Source organism: Coturnix japonica, chromosome 2, assembly GCF_001577835.2.
Source record: "Coturnix japonica isolate 7356 chromosome 2, Coturnix japonica 2.1, whole genome shotgun sequence".
NCBI classification, from domain to species: domain Eukaryota; kingdom Metazoa; phylum Chordata; class Aves; order Galliformes; family Phasianidae; genus Coturnix; species Coturnix japonica.
This window is the reverse complement of record NC_029517.1, coordinates 90,642,017-90,661,747: the sequence shown is the minus strand read 5'-3', so window position 1 is coordinate 90,661,747 and position 19,731 is coordinate 90,642,017. Positions and strand designations below refer to the sequence as shown.

At 35.9% G+C, this 19,731-nt stretch overlaps 1 protein-coding gene across 7 annotated transcripts in view; it reads right to left on the bottom strand.

Moving 5' to 3' along the window:
• The window catches only part of DLGAP1 (DLG associated protein 1), a 368,200-nt gene that overhangs the window by 292,227 nt on the left and 56,242 nt on the right, over positions 1-19,731 (bottom strand). For 6 of the 7 annotated variants that reach the window (XM_032442677.1, XM_015855350.2, XM_015855349.2 and 3 more), the window contains exon 2: positions 3,000-3,149. The exons of the other annotated variant lie outside the window; for it this stretch is intronic. The gene's annotated coding sequence lies outside the window, so the exon portion shown is untranslated. The remainder of the gene's footprint in view (positions 1-2,999; positions 3,150-19,731) is intronic. 7 annotated transcript variants of the gene reach the window in all.

Below are 19,731 nucleotides of genomic sequence, written 5' to 3'. Positions count from 1 at the left end.
AGAAAAATGCTACTGTCCTTACCAACCTGATGGCCACTCTGCTTACCATGCTACAGTTTATTAATTTCTTTCCTGTACTGGGGTATGGAGGTTTGGTGAGCAAGACTGTGTGCCACTGTGCATTATGAAGACATGTAAACCTTTTCTTGATATGCTTGTTGCATATTTCATAATGCAGACCAGGATTGCTACCCAACCTACTGTGCTGCTAGGAAACACTGCTGGCTTATGTTCACCTTGTTGTCCTCCATAACCTGTAAGGACTTTTTCAGCAGAATTATTCTGAGGGCAGCAAACCAGCAGTCCGTCTTGCTGCCAGGGGCTTCTCCTTCTCATGTGCAGGACTTCACTTCTGTCTCTTATTGAATTTCACAAGGCTCCTCTCAGTCCGCTCCTCCCTCCCGTCTAGTCCCTTTTGGACAGCAGCCCTGCACTTGAGTATATTGACTTATTCCCTCAATTTGGTAACATCAGCAGTTCTGATGAGTATCTGGCACCCTTGCATGGGCCCTTGCCTGCCTTTGTTGATCTTGCTCCTGATCACAAGCAATAGGCAAGTCAGATACGCAGTTCTGTCCCTAACACTCTCAGACCTGAAACTTCCTGATTGGAAGATGCTCTTTGGTAATATCATAGTTATGTATTCCTACAAAGGACCACAGTACCCAAACAAGACAAAACACAGGTAACTTTTTATATTCTAATTCTTTAAGTGCAGCTGTTTGCAGAAAATATGATAAATTAACAATTATATGCGATCGAGTTCACTTTTTAAATTAACACACCCAAAGTTTGTCATCTACAAGCAAGTAAGACACTTCTGTCTGCCACATATGGCCCATTTCAGCTGTCCTCCTGTCACTTCAGAAGGATGTAGGTCTCCCACAGGCTCTCTGTCACATGCATTGGTTCCAAGTGGATGTCTCACATACCCAAGAGCATTTCATATGGTACTTGCTGCATACAGTGGAATCAGTGATTTGGACCTAGGAGAGTTTTGCTTTTTGTATCATTCTTTTGGCTTAACTATGACAGAGACCTATAGTCCACTGATTACACATTAGCATTTAAACACCTAGCACATATTTAGACGCCTACAGCTGCTTGCACTCACTGCAAAGAGAAAGCCAGCCACAGCTTGAGATCATGGCAGACAACAGCAGATAATTACAGCTCATGAAATGAGAAGTTCATGAATTATTCACTTGACTCTAAAAGCCAAACGATTAATTTATACAATATCACAAAATTATTTGAATGATTTCATAACATTCAAACATCATTCTGAAGGCATCCAGATGAATTTTAGATGCCCTCCTAGATTATCCTAGATATTTCTTCATGAAAAACTTTGTTGTATTAATTTGTCCTATAGTTGTCATTTATTATCTTTCAAATAACTCTGGGGTATTATTTATTTATGGCAGAGACTAAACCCATCTCCTTATGACACTTGTGATTTGTACCAATATACCTGCACAAATTAATGCTGTCTGTATACCCTATACAATTAACAGTGCTATGGAATCCCTTTATTTGATGAAGTCTTCATAAACAAATGAAGACCTTTCCTTTCTGATATCTTGCAAAATGCATGTTTATAGCAAACTGACACTTTTATTCCGATTTAGAACTAAAAAGTACAGCGATGGTTACTTGAAAATGCTTAAAATAGATAAGATAGATTGACTGACTGCATATTCCTTTGAATTATTGTGAAAGCACCAGATCTAAATCATGCCATGAAAAAGTGGAGATAGAAGTTACATAACTTCAACTTGCTATAAATTGCTTCTTGTTGAAAGCTATATAAAACATTCTCAAATCTGTCATGTTCCACCTCTTCTCCTTTAAAAAAAAAAAAAAAAAAAAGTGAAAACGTCCAAGAAAAACATGAATCAGGTGTATGTTATTAAACTAGAGCAAAATATACACCACCATAAAGACAAGCACTCTCTCACATCTTAATGTGAAAACCTGTTCCCTCTGTTTTATGTTCAGAGTGCATTCATGGCAATAAAATATGCCTTGTTAGGTTAGCTAAACCAATATAGCTAATTCAGCAACAAAACTTCTTTCCCCTCACATGCTATCTCCATTGACACTTCAACAGAAGTTCATTTGTTGAACACTTCTGCTGCTATAATTCATATGTTCCCTCAAAACACAGGAAAATACATTTTCTGTTTTTCCTGTCAAAAAAGAACATCATGTCTGCACTGCTACAGCTTCCCAGAGAACATACTCTGCAACGTCTGGTCTGACCCTGGACCTCAGTAAAAGGATATTCTCAAAATTTGGACTAGTTTGACCTACATTGGTGTGGGAGGAATGAAACATAAAGAGTAAGGGAGCATGAAGGAGATAGAAATTGCTTTATTTGTAGTGGCTGGAACTGAAGAAATTAGCACAGTAGATTGCAGAAGATAATAGAGGTTAAAAGTGAAGTTTCTATTTTGATTTAGAAAGGAATCTCTTTTTCAAATTCTTAGCTGTTTAATAAAAAGATAGATAAGAATATGTCCATTTATTAAAAATATATATATATAATATAGTAGCAAAGGTGCATTTCTAATGGAAAAAAAAAATGGACAGGCAAAGTAAAGTAACAAAGGAGTCAAGGCAGAATTGCATTTGAAATGTCAAAAGTGTGCATCACCAAGCACTGAATACCTCTCTATGACTATACCCTATTTTGTACTCTGAAAGACAACAGCCTCCTACTGCAAACAAAGACAATTATAAGACAGTTACCATTTATCCCAGAAAAGCTCTCTGCTACTTAGAAAAAAACAGCCCCCTGTTAGTTGAAATTAGCTGAAATTAACTCCTCTGATTATCTGCTCTTTAAATTGGAAAAAGAGTTTTTTTTTTTTTGTTGTTGTTGTTGTTGTTTGTTTTTTGTTTGTTTTTGTTCAGCATGATTTATTTTTAGACTGGCAAAGAGACAATGGTAAACAGAACTGAAGCTCTGTGGGCATCTTCGGAGGTTAAATTACCTTTCATGCCATTTGCACAGAAGATCGTTCTCAAGCAGCTTGAGCAGATGGTCGGGACACCATTGTCTGTTTACTTGTATCCACAAAGGTAAATGATGGCTCTTTGAAATCCTGAACAATATGACCCTCGTGATGTTTTATGAACTTTGGCTGCAAAGGAGAAAAACAAAACAAAACAAATAACACAAATAAATATAAAGTTAGTTGAAGAGGAGAAAGATCTGATTGATGAAATCTCATTTTAAACTATATATATATATATATGTAATCTGAAACTATTTCTCTAAAAGGAATGAATATATTCCAGAATACTCATCAAAGTGGGCGAAAATAAATCATACAAATTGTTCATTCATTCATTGAAACAAGAATCTGTAATCCTTGAGTAAGTGGTTCTACTACGCATGTCATTTTCAGGAGCATACTGCCAAACAACAATCGGTTCTGTTTATGGGGCCACAGAGATGGTCACAGATTTCCAGGACCACACTAGAGCAGACAGCTGCCAGAATATGGGGATCCACCCACCTTGGCTGGTGGTATTGGAAGAGAGAAGGTCATGAAAGAAGCAGAATATGCTGAATGTGGTTTTTAGGTTTCTAAAAATTCCCCAAATTTCTTTGGAAACACACCTGGTCAAACATCCCCAATGCAAGCCTTTTGCAACAAGCAACTTGCTACAAAAGCACTTTTATTTAAACAAAGTACTGATAAGAAAGAATGAATTTAAAGATTGGAGAAGACATATACAGTCATAAAGAAAACCCTTAAGTTTTATGAACAATCCTTGGGATATCAGAGTAAAGTGAGAAGACACTGGTCTTTGGACTCACAATTAATACTTGCATAACCTGTCACTCTATAAAATTTTCTGAAAGAAATGGAACAATTAAGTTGTTGAACAGTAAAAGAATTGGATGAAATCAGTGAAGGGGCCACTATGCCAATTTCAATGCACACAGCAAAACAGGACATGATTGGAACTGAAAATAAAAGGGAAATAGGTAACTATGACTCATCAGCCACTCCACTTTCTAAAGCCATCAGGTACTGCAAAACATTTGGTTAACCGAAGTTGCATATTAAAATAGTTGTTTTTGTGATAATTGCTTGTTTAAAGTGATACAACAACAAAAACTTCATAGCCTCTATCTAATATTATATCCTCAACAGCAACAGTGGATAAACATTGAATACATTTCCTTCACTTGCATTTCAGTGATCGATTGGCTTCATGTTATTTTTCTTTGCTCTTCTGTTGTCATAATCAACATTCATTAGAACAAATGTGCAACTTAATTATTTAATATTCTTGTCAAATTTATAGGAACTGTTTATAGTCACTGGAATAATGGAAGAGAGGAAAGAAGAAATAAGTGGGGAATAACATATTTCTGAATGGGAAGTTAATAAAACATCCTTATAAGAGATTGGGGAAAACAGAACAAATTTGTGTTCATTTGAGAATATGAGAGGGAGCCTAGATGAAGAGATTTTTCTAATTCTCCTCTCTGCCCCAGAAAAAGGGGAAACTTAGCTGTGGTTGTTAGAAATATCAGCTTTTCATGAAAAGAAAAACGAAAAAGCTTTTCTGTGGCACGAGAAAACTGTTTCTCTTCCACCCCTTTATTCAAAACAAAAACAAAAACAAAAACAAAAACAAAAACAAAAACAAAAACAAAAACAAAAACAAAAACAAAAACAAAAACAAAAACAAAAACAAAGGAATGGAGGTTCATTGTCTCTCAGCTGTTTATCTCCACATAACATCCATTATGAAATGAATGGCTGAGAGAATCCATCTCTCAGCAGATCCCCACTGTCTTCTAACATCAGTGGACTTCACATAGAGGATCAGTATTACTAGTATTACTGTGTCTGGACATTCTGGGCACGATTTTTTTTTTTGCATGAATAAATCTGATAATTTAAAAAAAAAACAAAACCAAAACAACAACACACAAAACATATTATAAAAAAACAAAAAGTATTAAAGTGGTCTCACAAAAACATAAGTGTCCCTGTCCTCGAAACCAAAACATTTTCATAGGAAGCAGCAAAGCGTACACTTTGGTTTCCCAGTAGAAGGGTATCTGAACAGCACTAAGGCCCATGTGTTCTCATCAAATGTTTAATGTTAGCAGTGTTAAAGAACTGGATTTTTTTAGTAGATAATAGAGCAAACCAGTAGTATTCACAAATGCACTTTTTGAAAGAAGTGCTAAATGACTTCCATGGTGAAAGAAATGGAGCGACAGTAACATTTTAGCTTTCTGCCTACCTGCATCCAGACATCAAATTGTCCAGAAGATTAACAACAAAATTGATTTGAAAACATCAAGAATAAAACTTCAGCAAAGCAAATGAAATTTCACTTCTTTTTTCTCTCTCTTACTATGGGAAAGAACGTCACCATGAACGTCAAACCAAATTAGTAGTTAATCCTGTAAGGTGGGTAACAATTAATGTGCACTAGTTGTCAGCTAACTCAGCTCCTGCAAGAACTGAGATAGTTTTAGGCTGTTTTTCCCTTTATACAACTGGGCATAAGTGTGTTTTCAGATGACTAAAGCTAGTTTCCTTTCTGCATATTTAAAGAGGTATAAAGGGCCCCATCAGGAAGGTTGGGAAGGTGTTCCCATCTCTCTCTCCCATATGCAGTAAGTTAATTCAGTCAATCATTATTTATGGAGGGGGAATATACTGAACACGCTCAGGAAGGAGACTCACTAAAAATAAGGAGATGAATAACAGATTTAACAGTGTGGTTGCACAGCAGTTGATTCCAGAAGGAATTCCTCAGCACTTAACTCCTTTCAGACTCCACCTAGTTGGTGAGTCCACATAAATGGAGCAGATTACAGTAAGATTACTGAAATGTATGGATATCTCCCAATCAGCAGAATACATAGCAAGCATTGTTCCGTAACAACAGAAGGGAGGGAACACAAAATGGAGAAGTAGTCCTTAACCTCAGTAATGTGAGTGAAAAGCTGGAACACATTTTGAACAGACAGATATTCTGAATGAGGCACTTCAGAGGTAAAAGAGTGTAGTAATGTCAGGAAATCAGAAAAGTGAAAATTTGGTGTTGAAATCATTAAAACATACTTTTAATTCTAGCTGCATATATATTATCAAGCTTGTAGGTTAAGACATTTTTATGATTAAATCTCCAGTTTAACATAGACGTGTGCACTGTAAAGACTACTTGAAATTGCATATTCTCATGCCTTTCATTAACTACCAAAAACATATCAAAATCTGCAGTGTCACAAGCTGTGTTAAATACTAATGAGTTTTAGGGTGTCATTTCCAAGCATTCATTTCTAAAATTTTAGCTGCACTTTGAAGGCATCTGTGTTTCCAAGAATTAGTTTCAGAATTTCTGCTATGTCTGCACATCCTTATTCTACTGCAATTCTTATCAGAATAAAGAACTGTTTTCTAGTAAAAACATCATTGCCGCTCCCACACTGGAAGGTGAAGACTTAAGTGAAGGTCCACTGATACCAGGTTTCCACTAAACCCAATTCTTAGCTGGCTCCACTAATACTCTGGACCTTGGAAAATCTCTGCGGAGATAAACAGCAACTATCTGGACTCCCTAAAACTTCTATAGGTCACCAAAGCCGTAATGCCTACATATTAATTCATTTGCCTGGAAGTAGTATCAAACTATAACTTATTTGGGGTAAGGGGAAGTAACAAAGTAAAAAAAAAGTAAGCTTTGTTCAGCTGGGACAGAGCAACTGAAAGTACTTCCTTCCTTCATTTCAGTAGAGGCTGGAATGAGCTACAGAGCTCCTCTTTTGGAGCAGTTCAGAAGTTGATGGCACACAGCTGTGATCTATCACATATAGCACTGAAGTTGGCCTTGTGGTCCGGAAGTCCCTTTCAACCTATCATTTGAGTCTATGCAAAACTACTATGGTTCAGCTGAAGACAATGTAATCACCAGGAGAAAAGGTATGAATTTTATCTGCTTCAGACACTTAAAAATAATTAAAAAAACAACAAAACAAAAGTGAAGCTGAGCCAGGGAGTTCCAAATCACTGGAGTTGCTTTGCAATGGCCATAAGAGAATAGCAGCTCAGCTTTTATGTTTCAGAAAGACAAAAGCTGTTCTAGTACTATAAAGTGTTTAATTCCCAGCTTACCCACAGATCAGCAATGATTCCAAAAGGCTACCTACTAACAGCCAAAAGTCACCAATGTAGTTACCTGCCACATCTTGTGTTTTCCTTTGAGGTCTCCCTTATCACTAATAATGAGGCTGACTTTGCTAAATCTCATAAGGGAAGCCAAGAAACAGCCTGAGGTGGTACTGAAGTGGAAAACAGAGCAAATTAAACTAGTTGCCTTCCTGCTTCGCAGCCAACTGCAATTACCTTACTGGAGAGATATTATCCAAAGAAAACACTGAATCACACAAACAGGAACCGTTTCATTAGCATCCCCAGAGTAAACCTTTCCTCAGGTGTAATTTGAGGAGCCCTTAAAATATGCAATTCTATCTACAACTTTCAGTCCTCAATAGTTTCCTACTGTAATTCTAGTTTGCCTCTACAAGAAATCCTGCAGTTAAATCTACTTTCAGAATAACTTTTCTGATTAATTACTCTATAATGTGTGTACTCTCTGTTTGATAAAGCATTTCTTTATTTAAAAATAATCCTTTTCTTTTGAATGCTGGCAATTTTGGAGCTGAGGGAATGAATCACCACCACTTGGTACTGCCATTCACACTACTGGTATGTGTATTCGTGTGAAGTCACTCTGAGCCATAATTTCGTAACCTCCTCAGTCAGCTGTGGAGTGTAAGAGTGGAAGAACTATACGGATGTGAAGAACTTGTAGGCCATCCAACATTTCTGTCAAAAAGACTAGAGTAACTTCCAAGATATTGGACATACATGAATTGTGAACACCTCCAACTCTGAATTTTGAATGCTAACTTGAGCAAGTATAATATTTGCTGAAAAAAATCCCACAGATAACAAGCAGAACAGTAGAACACAGAAATACAGGGTACAATTCCAGTAAGGAAATGGAAGGAAAATAATTCTTTGTCCTGCGTTAAGCTTCACTGTGAAGGATGGTGAAGCACTGGAACAGTGCCAAAGAGGCAGTGGATGCCCTGTCCTTGAAGATATTCAAGGTCAGCCTGGATCAAGCTCCAGGCAACCTGATGTAGCTGTAGGTGTCCCTGCTCATTGCAGGGGAGTTGGACTAGATGGCCTTCAAGCGTCCCTTCCAACTCAGATGATTCTATGATTTTATAGCTTGCTGAAAGACAAATTCACTTGGCAGACCTGATCAGTGTTTTGATTTTCACTCCATCTATATATGAAAAAGTAATGACCTCTTAATTTTTCACACAGAAATGACAAGGGTACTCCTTACAGTAGAGAGCAAGCTTTTCAGCGGTATTATTTGAAATTCAAGTATCACTAAGAACAGTTTTAGTTTCCAAGAGATCAGAGCAAGGGTCCAGGTATCAACTCTACTAAAGGGCAATTAACTATGGGTGCCTATAGGTTTTGAAAGTTTAGTTTACCTGGATGTAGGAGAGTAAAATTTTAGAAAAAATATAAAAATATATATTTTATATACAATTTATATTTTTTTCTGTCTGTTTCTGTTAGGGAATAAAAAACACCACTAAATAAAACCAAAACAAAATCACCTTTGAATAAATAATATAAAAATATAAAAATATAAAAAGCCATTTAATTAAACAAACTTTACAAGGGTGCTATGCAACAACATATTAACATACTAATAAATTTACATTGATGACTGAAGGGCAAAGCTGTGTAGAAAAAATCCACAGAGTATGAAAGATTGAAACAGATATTATCTCATCAGCTTCACAGGGGCCCGTTTCACCTGAATTTAAATGACTTCTGTAAAATTATGCAGTGAGTCAGCATAGAGCCCAGAATAGAACTAGGGAATTGTGGCTCATTGTCTTTAACCATTAATTCACACTCCCACATGGAGAAAATGGATGTTACTATCTTATTAAGTCCCACAATATATTTAAATCATTTCAATACACTGAACCATATTTTAGAAAAAATACCAACAAATCAAAAACTCACAAACTGAACTACAAAATGAGATGAAAGCCTAACATTCATAGTGACCCAAGTTTCAGGATAGATACAAGTAGATAAGGGGCAAGACTTGTACAGACTGATGGACCTTTAGCTTTAGCTTTAGTTTTCAATCCCCTAGCTTTGACAGCTTTGGGTTCTCTTCTAACTAAAATATGTCAATCTCATTTTAAAAGCAAAACAAAAAGATTGCAGAAGTCTCTAACCACAGAGAAGCTCCTTAGGTTTAGTCAATCTTTAATAAATTTAAAAATTCTCTGTTTTGATTTCCTTTAAAATCACATGCAACTACGGTACTGCCTATGAAGTGTTTTGATAGAGAGAATACTGGAAATCTGTCCTAACGCCTAACACCAAGTCTCTCACTTCAGTCAAAGGACAAAATCAAATCAAATCAAATGGACAGCCTGAAAACCTCCTTTTTTTATGGAGCTTTCTGGTACAATTTAGAGAATCTGTGCAAACATTAAATAAAGAATGTAGAGTCTGATGGCATTTAGATTAAGTTAGCATTTAGTAAGGAAATACGTCATCTCCATATTGCTTAGCAGAACTATCTTCTTGATGAAATGTGATTTTTTAAAAAGTTATATGTGAATTTGGGATAATATTCTTCCTTCCTTTCTCTCACACATTCTGTTTTTCATTCTGTCTTGTTGTATGGTCCCCTTTTCATAATGCAAATATGAAGGATCTATTTTGAAGTCAGTAACAAGTCCACAAGTGCTGCAATATCAGCTTAGTATGATTCACAAAATCAACATTTTCTCATACAGAAGATGCTCCAGGCCCTAATAATCTCTGTTGCCCTCTACTGGACACGTTCTAGGAGATCCATTTCTTTATCAAACTGGGAAGTCCAGAACTGGACACTGAACTACAGATGTGGCCTCAGCAGTGCAGAGTAGAGAGGGAGGATCTCCTCTCTTGACCTGCTGGCCACACTCTTTTTAATGCACCCAGGATTCCATTGGAATTCTTGTCCACAAGGGCATGCTGCTCTCTTACAGTCAATCTGTTACCCAACAGAACACTCAGGTCCTCCACTGCAAAGCTCCTCTCCAGAAGGTCATACCCTAATCCATATTGATGCATGCAGTAAACTGTGTCTACATTGTTCTAAAACTAGTATGAGCTGGTTCTAGATCTCTTTTTATTTTGCATATTATTTTGCATAACAAAATATAAAACAAAAAATCACACATTCATATTTTTCATCTCAATATGCTTGAAATTCTCACTAGTCACTAGAATTATAGAAGATATTGTATAAGTATGAATATGAAAAATTTATAACCTGTTTCAGGTAGGAGGCAACTCACTGTTTCCCTTCAACAAGCAAAGATCTAGAACACTGCATTTTCCTAACAAGCCAACTGTAGCTAACTGGGATGGATTGTGTTTCCATTTTTTTTACTGTTGCACAGAATTCACCCTGTGAACTATCTGTTAGTTCTTCTATATTCTGAAGAATATATTCTTCAATATATTTTCACCCCAGCTCCCCTAGTTGCTCACAGCAGATAATAGCAAGTAATTACTCATCATTCTCTTACTGCAGTGAATATCTTGGGTTGAGCACTGCTGAGTTACGGAAGAATGACTCTCCTCAATCTGCTGTATAGAAAGTTTTACAATTGGAAAATGCAATGCCTTAGTGGGAAGGCCTCTTCAAAATTTTTAAGAGAATGTTGGAGCATCATATAAAATTTCATGTGTAGACAGATCTTTATAATACCATAGTATCATAGTCTCGTGCGGGTTGGAAGGGACCTTAGAGATCATTGAGTCCAACCCCCCGGGATTCGGGCCTCTGTGTAGCAGAGCAGCACTTTTACCACTTGCGCCACAGGGGAAATTCGAACCCAGGGCCTCCAGTGTTGCAACGTGGCATTCCTACCACTTGCGCCACTGGGGCGCAATATATATGAATTTGTTTCTTGTCAACTTCTAGAAGCCCTTAGGAGAGAAACCTCTGATACCTATGCACCACAGAACCGAAAAATGTTCAGTTAAAGATGTTTCAACATATGAAATAATGAATGAAACAGAAGAGGGAGCTGAAAAGCCAACAGGAAGATGAAAGAACTTGAGTGATTTAGTTACTGTCAGCAAGGTGACATTTTCTTCAAAGATAGAAACAGACCTGAATTACAAATATTATCAGTGAATTACAATTATCTGGCCTAATTAAGATAGATTTCTAAGCTATATATCTCTTTTCCAACTAGAAGAGAAAGTTTTCACATGTAGTCATGTACCCATACAGAATCTTCCCAACTTCGCTTGGCAGAAAGAAAGAGTAGTTTAATTGTTTCACATCGTTTTCTTGGAAATCCTCTTTATAACAGTATTAGCAGACACATAACAATGAAATAAATGATAATTTTGATAATGTATTGTCCACTTTAGTGCTGTTTTTGAAAATCGACAAAGGCAAAACATACAATGAATGGGTTAAGAAGCAGTGACACAGAAAAATATAATAGTTTGGCTAAAATAGTTTCAAGCATCAAATCGCTAGCAAAGTTGAGAATGTTCAGAAAAAATTTGAGATGTTTTACTTAGTCTATGCTAGGTTTTTCAAGAGTGAAGATCTTTTCTAAATGGTGATCAAAAGGAGGTCAAATTCTCATACTCCAGTGCTTATTTCCTCTAAAAAAAAATAAAAATCTATGTAGGTTGCACTGAAAGTAATGCCTCCCATTTATTCCCATAGAAATTACAACAGATACGAAGAGCACAATAACACTCTTTGATAGAACAAATTCTCAACTACAAAACACTGTTTTTTCAGTATAGTCATCACCATCATTAGCTATGCATTTTTGCCAGAACAAGAGACTGAGTGCTGTGCTTGTAAAAATCTACACCAGCAAACACAATTTGCTGTCACCATTACTGCTGCTGAAATTCACCATTTTCTGCCTCACTGTGCTCAATCCATTGTTTCTTCTCCAGGAACATTCAGCAAGTGTCAATAGATGACATTTTTTCTGCATGGAGAAATTCAGTTATACCCCCTTGCTTCATATGCACTTCCATGTCAGATGTCATTTTTTGTCAGACAGCCCCTCTGCTGCCATCTGTCACACAGCAACAACATGTAATGGGGTATTGGTGGGGAGATTCAACCTCCTCTACCATACCACCACCATCTACCTCTGACATCATGGGCCAACATGGTAAAATAGGAAGTGTTATTTTCAGAACAGCCCTCAAACCTCATGGGGAGGCACTTGTCAACAACACCAAAGAATGACAGATGGCAGCTACAGGCAAAACCATCTGAAAGGTGTAATCAGCTGCAAATAAATTCAAAATGCACTGGAGTTATCAGTAACAATATAACAGCAACTAATATAAATATTCCTGCACAAATACCCCAAACTACTTGGCTCTGGATGTCCTTAGTATCTGCAGGAATATTTGTTTCTTTTTGGGAACAGTCTAGGCACTGAATTAAAAGATTAAAATAAGAAGCAAGTTTTGAATTTCAAAACTTCATTATGATGATGTTTGAGGATAGCTTAATTTCACGCATCTTGTGTGAGAGTACAGGACTGCTGAGAAAAGCATTACAATCTGAGGCATTAGACCTTTGTTTGGTTTTGAGAAACAAAAATACAATCTGGCAAACTGATACTTCACAGCAGTATGATGGCAGAAAGAAGCATTAATTGCCTATGACATTTACTGCTGCATCATTGCTACTTACTGAGCATGAAATCCTAAGCCATTTCTTTAACAGTTATCAGAAAACTGATATGTAACAATGGTGCGGTAGCCCTAAAAAAAGTGGCATCACCTACATAAGCAAGTAACATTTCATTTGCATAGCTTTCAAAATCTGCCTTCATTTACAGGGCAAAAAAAATGACAAGAGTTGATTTTATTTTAATTTTTTGTAGCATATGTTTATTTTGGTATCATGCAATTATTCAAGTATTGGCATGAAAAAGTGTTCAAATTCTGGTAATTTTTTACTCTGTACTATAAATAAACACATCCTTTACAGTACTCTTTGCTTTCTTGTGTACTTTAAGTTTCCTAAATATGATTCTAGTGATGTAATCAGCTGCTTGAAAAAACATAACCTAATTGAAGTGTATTCCAAAGAGCATTATTTCTTTGATTATAACTTCCCCAGTGCATAGCTGCAAACAGAAAGAATGATGGCAAGTGTCCTAGATAAATGTGTCCTCATAGCTGTCACTCCTTAGTCTTGACCTTCTGACACTGTTCCAGCTGTGTAATGATGGTCCCAGAATTAAGGGAGGGACAATCTCAGGCTCATTCTATTCCTGGCAAACTCCTAGTATTTCTCTGAAACGATGCATAATCTTAAGTGTAGCGGGCTACAATAAATTTCTAACACATAATCAAAAGAAATACTGAACCTTCCTACAGCTCCTTATCTGCTATTAAAATACTTTAAAAAAAATCAAATAGTTCTAGATTAAATAGTTCTAAATTAAATGTTATACTTTTCTTACAGCTAGTTGGATATTTCTTTCATGTGTGTGTGTTTATTTTGAGCTGTGTAATTCAGAAAGCACCAGTTTCATCAACCTCATTTCTAAGGAATCCCATTTCCAGTGCTTTTTTTGTTTGGTTGTTTTGCTTTGTAGACAGCAGAAAGGAAGATAAATGACACTAAGCAATTCTGACTTCTGACTTAATGTATTTAGAACTGTAATCTATGTTCTGTGTAATTCAGTGTACAATGGTAATTCACCCAAGAAATGTTTGTCTGAAAAAAATAATTATAATTTAAAATATGAAGTAATGAGAGAAACTGCAAAAGAGGATGAGAAACTGACCACTGCAAAATCCCAGTGCAACTAGGGAATATGTATCTTATAAAATATACGCTGCATTATACATAGAGTATTCATATATAGATCAAGAGATAGATGGATTTTGCCTAAGAAATCTGTTTTATGATACTAGGTGATATCTGAATGCAATATTATCTCACGGTCAGGAAACTTAATAAAATGTGATGTATCGTTTGCTTACATAACTAGAGACTGAATGTGTCCTCTGCCTCCAAATTTTAAAGGAAAAAAAAATCCACAAAAATAAACAAAAACAAACAAAAAATCCATAAAATAACCAATGAATTTCACTGCTAAGAAGCAGAAAATTTTACTGAAAATTTTAAAATCAAATAGAACAAATGCATTAGAAACAACTGTACTAAAGCCTCTTCCACTTTTTCCAGATTCTGCTTACACACTCAAATAGAAATGAATGGTCTTCTGTGACGGAGAAATTAGGAAACTTTTCATAATCTTCATTAATCATCTCTAAAAAAAGAAAAAAAGAAAGAAAAAAGACTTTCTGCCAACAAAATTCTTCCTTTGAAAATTCTGCCAAAAAGAAGTTATTCGAAGTTGATCATTTTTTCCTTTCATTATTACTTTGTTAGGGTAATCACTGCTAGATTATTGTTTTGTACAATACCAGGCACGTAAGATGGAGAAGAGCATTTTCATACAGTATCACTACTCAAACCACTTGAACCATCCATAAAAACAAAACATTTCCCCCCAAGCCCAATAAACAACAAATATAAAACATCCCTTCACACTCTTAGTGAACTTGTGCCTGGATTAAGGATTGCTGTCTACCTAGAACCTTCTTGGCTCTCCTCCTATCCAAATTAGGTAAGATATTGCAACATGTCCAAGAAATATTACAATTGGGCCTCATTTTTCTTCCATAATTTATGATTATAAAAAAGTGCAACTGTGCAATGAAACACTGACATTGTATACTCAGTCACTGATGTTGTGCAGTTAATTAACTATTACTTTTGGTTTCTAAACATACCAAAGCTCTTCAAGAACTCCTTAGCAAAGCCTCATGTAAGTAGTTATCCATGTCAGTAAAGACACTGCTGATTTAATTTTTAACTGTAAATAATAAGTTTCTTTTTTGAAAGGGTGACCTGCGTGGCAAGTGGGTAGCTTCAAAATCTAGAGATATAAACCAGAGGATGAAAAAAGAGCTGCATTTTATTAGTTAGTTATCTGTCACCGATTCACTGAGTCCAGAAATTCATGCAGTTATAAATATTTAAGGTGGTGTATGTTTTTGTTTTTTTTAAACAATGTCTGGATAAGCAATAAGTTTTTTCAACCCTCCTTTTTCTTTCTTTTTTTCTTTTTCAATTTTAATAGAAATTAGTGATAATATGGCATCTGGGGACTGTCACCTGTTATGAGGTAAAATTACTTTAATCCATGCATTTGCTGACAGTTTTTCTTAATGTTCTTCTATTTTCACACCAAGCCAAGACCAAAATCAATCTAATCCACCTTTCTCCCAGTACAGAATTGATCACACCTAAGCCAGGTTTACCAGACCAAACTGATGTTTCAATTCCCTTTCAATTCCCTTTATCTCCTGAAGACACTTGCAGGATAATTCTATATAACAGTGTTCTTTGAGAAGTAGACAGTCACGATAACTTTTCACAAAACTTCTTCTTGTTCCACTTCCACCTCTGCAAGAAGATTTTGGCGTACTGAAACTATCAGTGAATGCAGCCGCTGGGAGAATTTGTTCCTTATTCAAGGAGGGGAGATACAGGAAATTTCTTTCAGCTTTTATGAGACATATATATATACACATGCCTCCTTTAAGTCAATGGGAAAAAAGGAACTTAAGGTTGTCACAGGGAAAGCAAAATAAATCAGACACTACAAAGAAAGATGGGGTAAAAGTTGATTTATTTCCCCTACAAATTCAAACTGCTCTAACAACACCTTTTTTTTTTTTCTTCTGTGGTTTTATGTACCAACCTTGATCCTGGGAGATCCTAATATATAGATGCTTAATGAACATCTTCTGGATCTAAAAAGAAATACTCTGAAAAGATGTCCTACAGGAATACTTAATGGATTCTAGATAAAATATCAAATTTATTTGTTGCATTCTTAGCTGTTTTAAGCCCATAACATCACTGGCAAGTCACACTTAAATATTCCAGGCTCCACAGGAAGTTGATCTTAAATACATGGACATTTTTAATACTGGATTCATAAATCTGTTCCAGTACCTCTCATTTTTGTACATGGTGTTATACTTATAGACAAAGTACTGAGCAATGCAAAGAAGGGCACTCTTCCCAAGGAGCATAAACCTGAAAGGGCTAAGCAGGTTCCGTATAGAATACTGAAGTTCAAATAGTGACTTCCTCCTACACCAAAATAGAGATAAAGTGATAATGTGGGTATTTTTAGAGAAAAAGGAGGCAAGTTCTTCTGTATCAGTAAAACGTATCAAGTTTTTAACAGCTACCTTATTTTCACTGACAGACACATAGGTAATGAAGTTCACAACAGAGACCCACCTGGTGAACTCTGCAGTAAATAAAATGGGATTTTTTCTTTTTATTCCCCAGAGAAACTTAAGCATCCATACAATCAGAAACACACATACTATGTATTAACTTGGAACAGAGACAGTCTCTTCCCTAACCTACAGATAAACATTCAGAGTCAGCATTCATTATCATTCCTAGCAGCGCATATTTGACAAGATCATAATAGTTATCGTTTATATTTTGTAAATTAAAATTTCATTTGGCATAAGTATTTCAGCTAAGAAGCATAATTGTTTTGTAGACTATATGAAAGCCTTACTCATTAAGATTATACATTCTCAGCAAACAAGAGTAATGAGAGCTCTTGCTCTCCTTTTAGAGAAGCAGACTTCAGACACAGAAATTTTAATGAATCCCTATAACACCACAAAGGATCTTTAGGAGCACTTACCCCTTGTTTTAAAGGTCACTACCTGACCACAGCAGCCTTTGGTAAAATCATATATCTGTGTTAAATCAAGAAAACAACAAATAGCAAACCTCCCCATGTACTGACTCTTTTAATCAAAGTACCTGAAAGTGTATAAAAATCATACCATTTTCAATTTGAATGAGTTTAGAACAAATGTACACATTTTGCCTCCAGAAGATATCATAACTTGGATATAAAAAATTAGTAGCAACTATAATTACTTAGAGAGAATAGTCCAACAGAGCAGGAAGCACTATCACAGGTTAATTTTAGGTTTAAATAAGCAGTCTACGTGAGTCGTGAATGAGTTAACTTGTGAGAATAAATGGAACAGAAAAATACGCTCTAACACTGTCCAGCAACATTCTCCATTTGAATATACAAAAGTAGAAAAAATTTCATTTTCTGAAGGAAAGTCACAACAGCACAACTTCTAGTGCTCTAAAGAAAGGAGACTCTGCTTTCTCCCTAGAGTCTTTTGACTTTTGATCTTAGAAAAGAAAAAGATGAGATCACATTCCAAAACCACAAGATGTAAAGCCTCGCAAACAAATAAGGATTGCAATTGATCATCTGGGTGAGAAAGTACAACAGAGGATAGGGAAAAAACAACAACATCAACAAAGAAAAACCAACACAGGAAAAAAGCTATTCTTTAATTTCTATGTGACACTTCTAAGAGGAAAAAGAAAATCGGCTCCAATTAAGAAAATACCAACACCTCAAGTGAGGATAACTTTGATCTTATTATTTGCCAGAGAAATTTCATCTCTTAAAAGCTTCAACCAAGTAGAACCAAGTTATTAAGGAGTAAGAAAACTTACGTATGAGCCTTTTAGTGAGACCAAGGGCAAGTTGACAGGTGTGATATTTTGACTGATTGGCTACATCAGAGGAATTAAAATAATAATATATCTTTATTGGTAAAACAGTAGTCACGTATATTCACTTGAGTGTTGAGTGGCATTTTCATAAAAGAAGCAAACCTTCTTATCATCACCCTTTTCAATGTTACTTCACCTTTTAGATTTGCAATGTCTCTTTAAAAAAAACCAAAAGTCATAACTTTAAACAATATTTAAAATTATTTAGAAAGTACTGTATTAAATTGTCGCTGAATTCTGAAAGTGCATTTAATATTCATTTACAGCATTAGACTGTCAGGCACAGAAACTCAGATTACATATTTATTATTGAAATAAATTACTAGCCAATCTGAAGCAGTATAAGCTTTTTCAGATACTCTGTATATGTCATCCTTAACATAGAAGCAATCTTCCATTGCCTCACCACTTAGTACTGAGCTCTCCTAAAAGGGGAGGCACAAACCTCAAAGTGCTAAGGCAGGTACCACAGAAAGTGGGCTGCAAAGGTTCCCAGATAAATAACTAGGAAGACTTTCCAACAGCAACAGTGACAGTCATTTCAAGTTGCTGTTGGTAACTGAGTACTATGCAGTAGTGCTCAGAACTCTCCAGCAGGGCAACTTACTCCAGCATTAGGCCCTAAACAACTGCAAACTTTTCCATCCTACATGAATTCAACAATCTTTAGACAAACAAGAAGAATGGACTGAAAAACTCAAGAGGTGAAAAGACTTCCCCACAGCAAACCTGAGGTAAAAACAAAAAGGTGTTCTAACCTTTCATACACTAGATATAAGCAGTTCATTCATGTGGTAAGCCTAGTTTTGCCAACTGACCAGGTCAGTATTTTTGCAGCAAACTGGCGACAGTTCATAGATTTCAGTATCAGCTCTTTATCCTCCACACCATTCAAACAGAGAGGGCTCAAAGTAAAAGAAACAGTTATTCCTAATAGTAAGTGCCAGCAGAAAAGACAAACATGAATATAAGGTGTATAGACTGTCCGAGACCTAATTGCACCTGTATCTAGGAGATTAATTTCAAGATCAGGAGCTTCATTCAAATGTGTTCAATTCCAAGCTGATAGGTCCAGATGTGGCTACACATGCTTGAATTCTAATACCCCAACTCCACCATATTTCCATGAAACACCTTTAATATATACAACCTAGAGTCAATGTAAAATTAATGAACAGAGGAATATTTTGTCTTATTGCAAAATATTTGGGCAGCAGCTTGTCTCAAGGTGGGGGAGGACATTGTCCTCAGCTGGTCCTTCATGTCTTCGGCCTCTCCACTGGTTTTGGGTATTTGCAGTTACTCGTATTTACTATTCTGAGTTGTGCACTGGTATTTTACCAGACACAACAACATGGATCACTGCTAGGCCTACAACATTATGATACCTATTATACAATATATACATATATTTTTTGTACTTTTAAATGCTTGTTTGCAATTTATTTGGAAAATAATCCCACTGGTAATGGGATTAAACAAAACAGGATGTCAGTAATTCTCTAGTGAGGCTTAGGGTTCAGATTATTAACAGTATTTTCTACAGACAACAGAAGCAAAAAATGCATGACTTCTCACTCCCTGAACTCATCAGTTGTGACTTTTGTATTATTAAATCCCTCTTGTAGACAAACTAACACTTATGGGCTCAGTCATTCTATAAGCTAATCAGCACCTAAAATATTTTTCATCTGACTTTGAATGATATTTTAACAACTTAATATCAGCTCACATTGAAATCTTGATTAACAGACCGGTGACAACAGCAATGAATTCTAGTGTGTGTGTGGGACCATTACTATGAAATTAAAATACAAAAGGCAAATATTACTTCCCACAACTCTTGCTTTTCAAGTTGAGGAAGAGCTCATGCAAAGAAGTTTTATGTGGAATCCAGTTCCACCAACCTTCTCACCC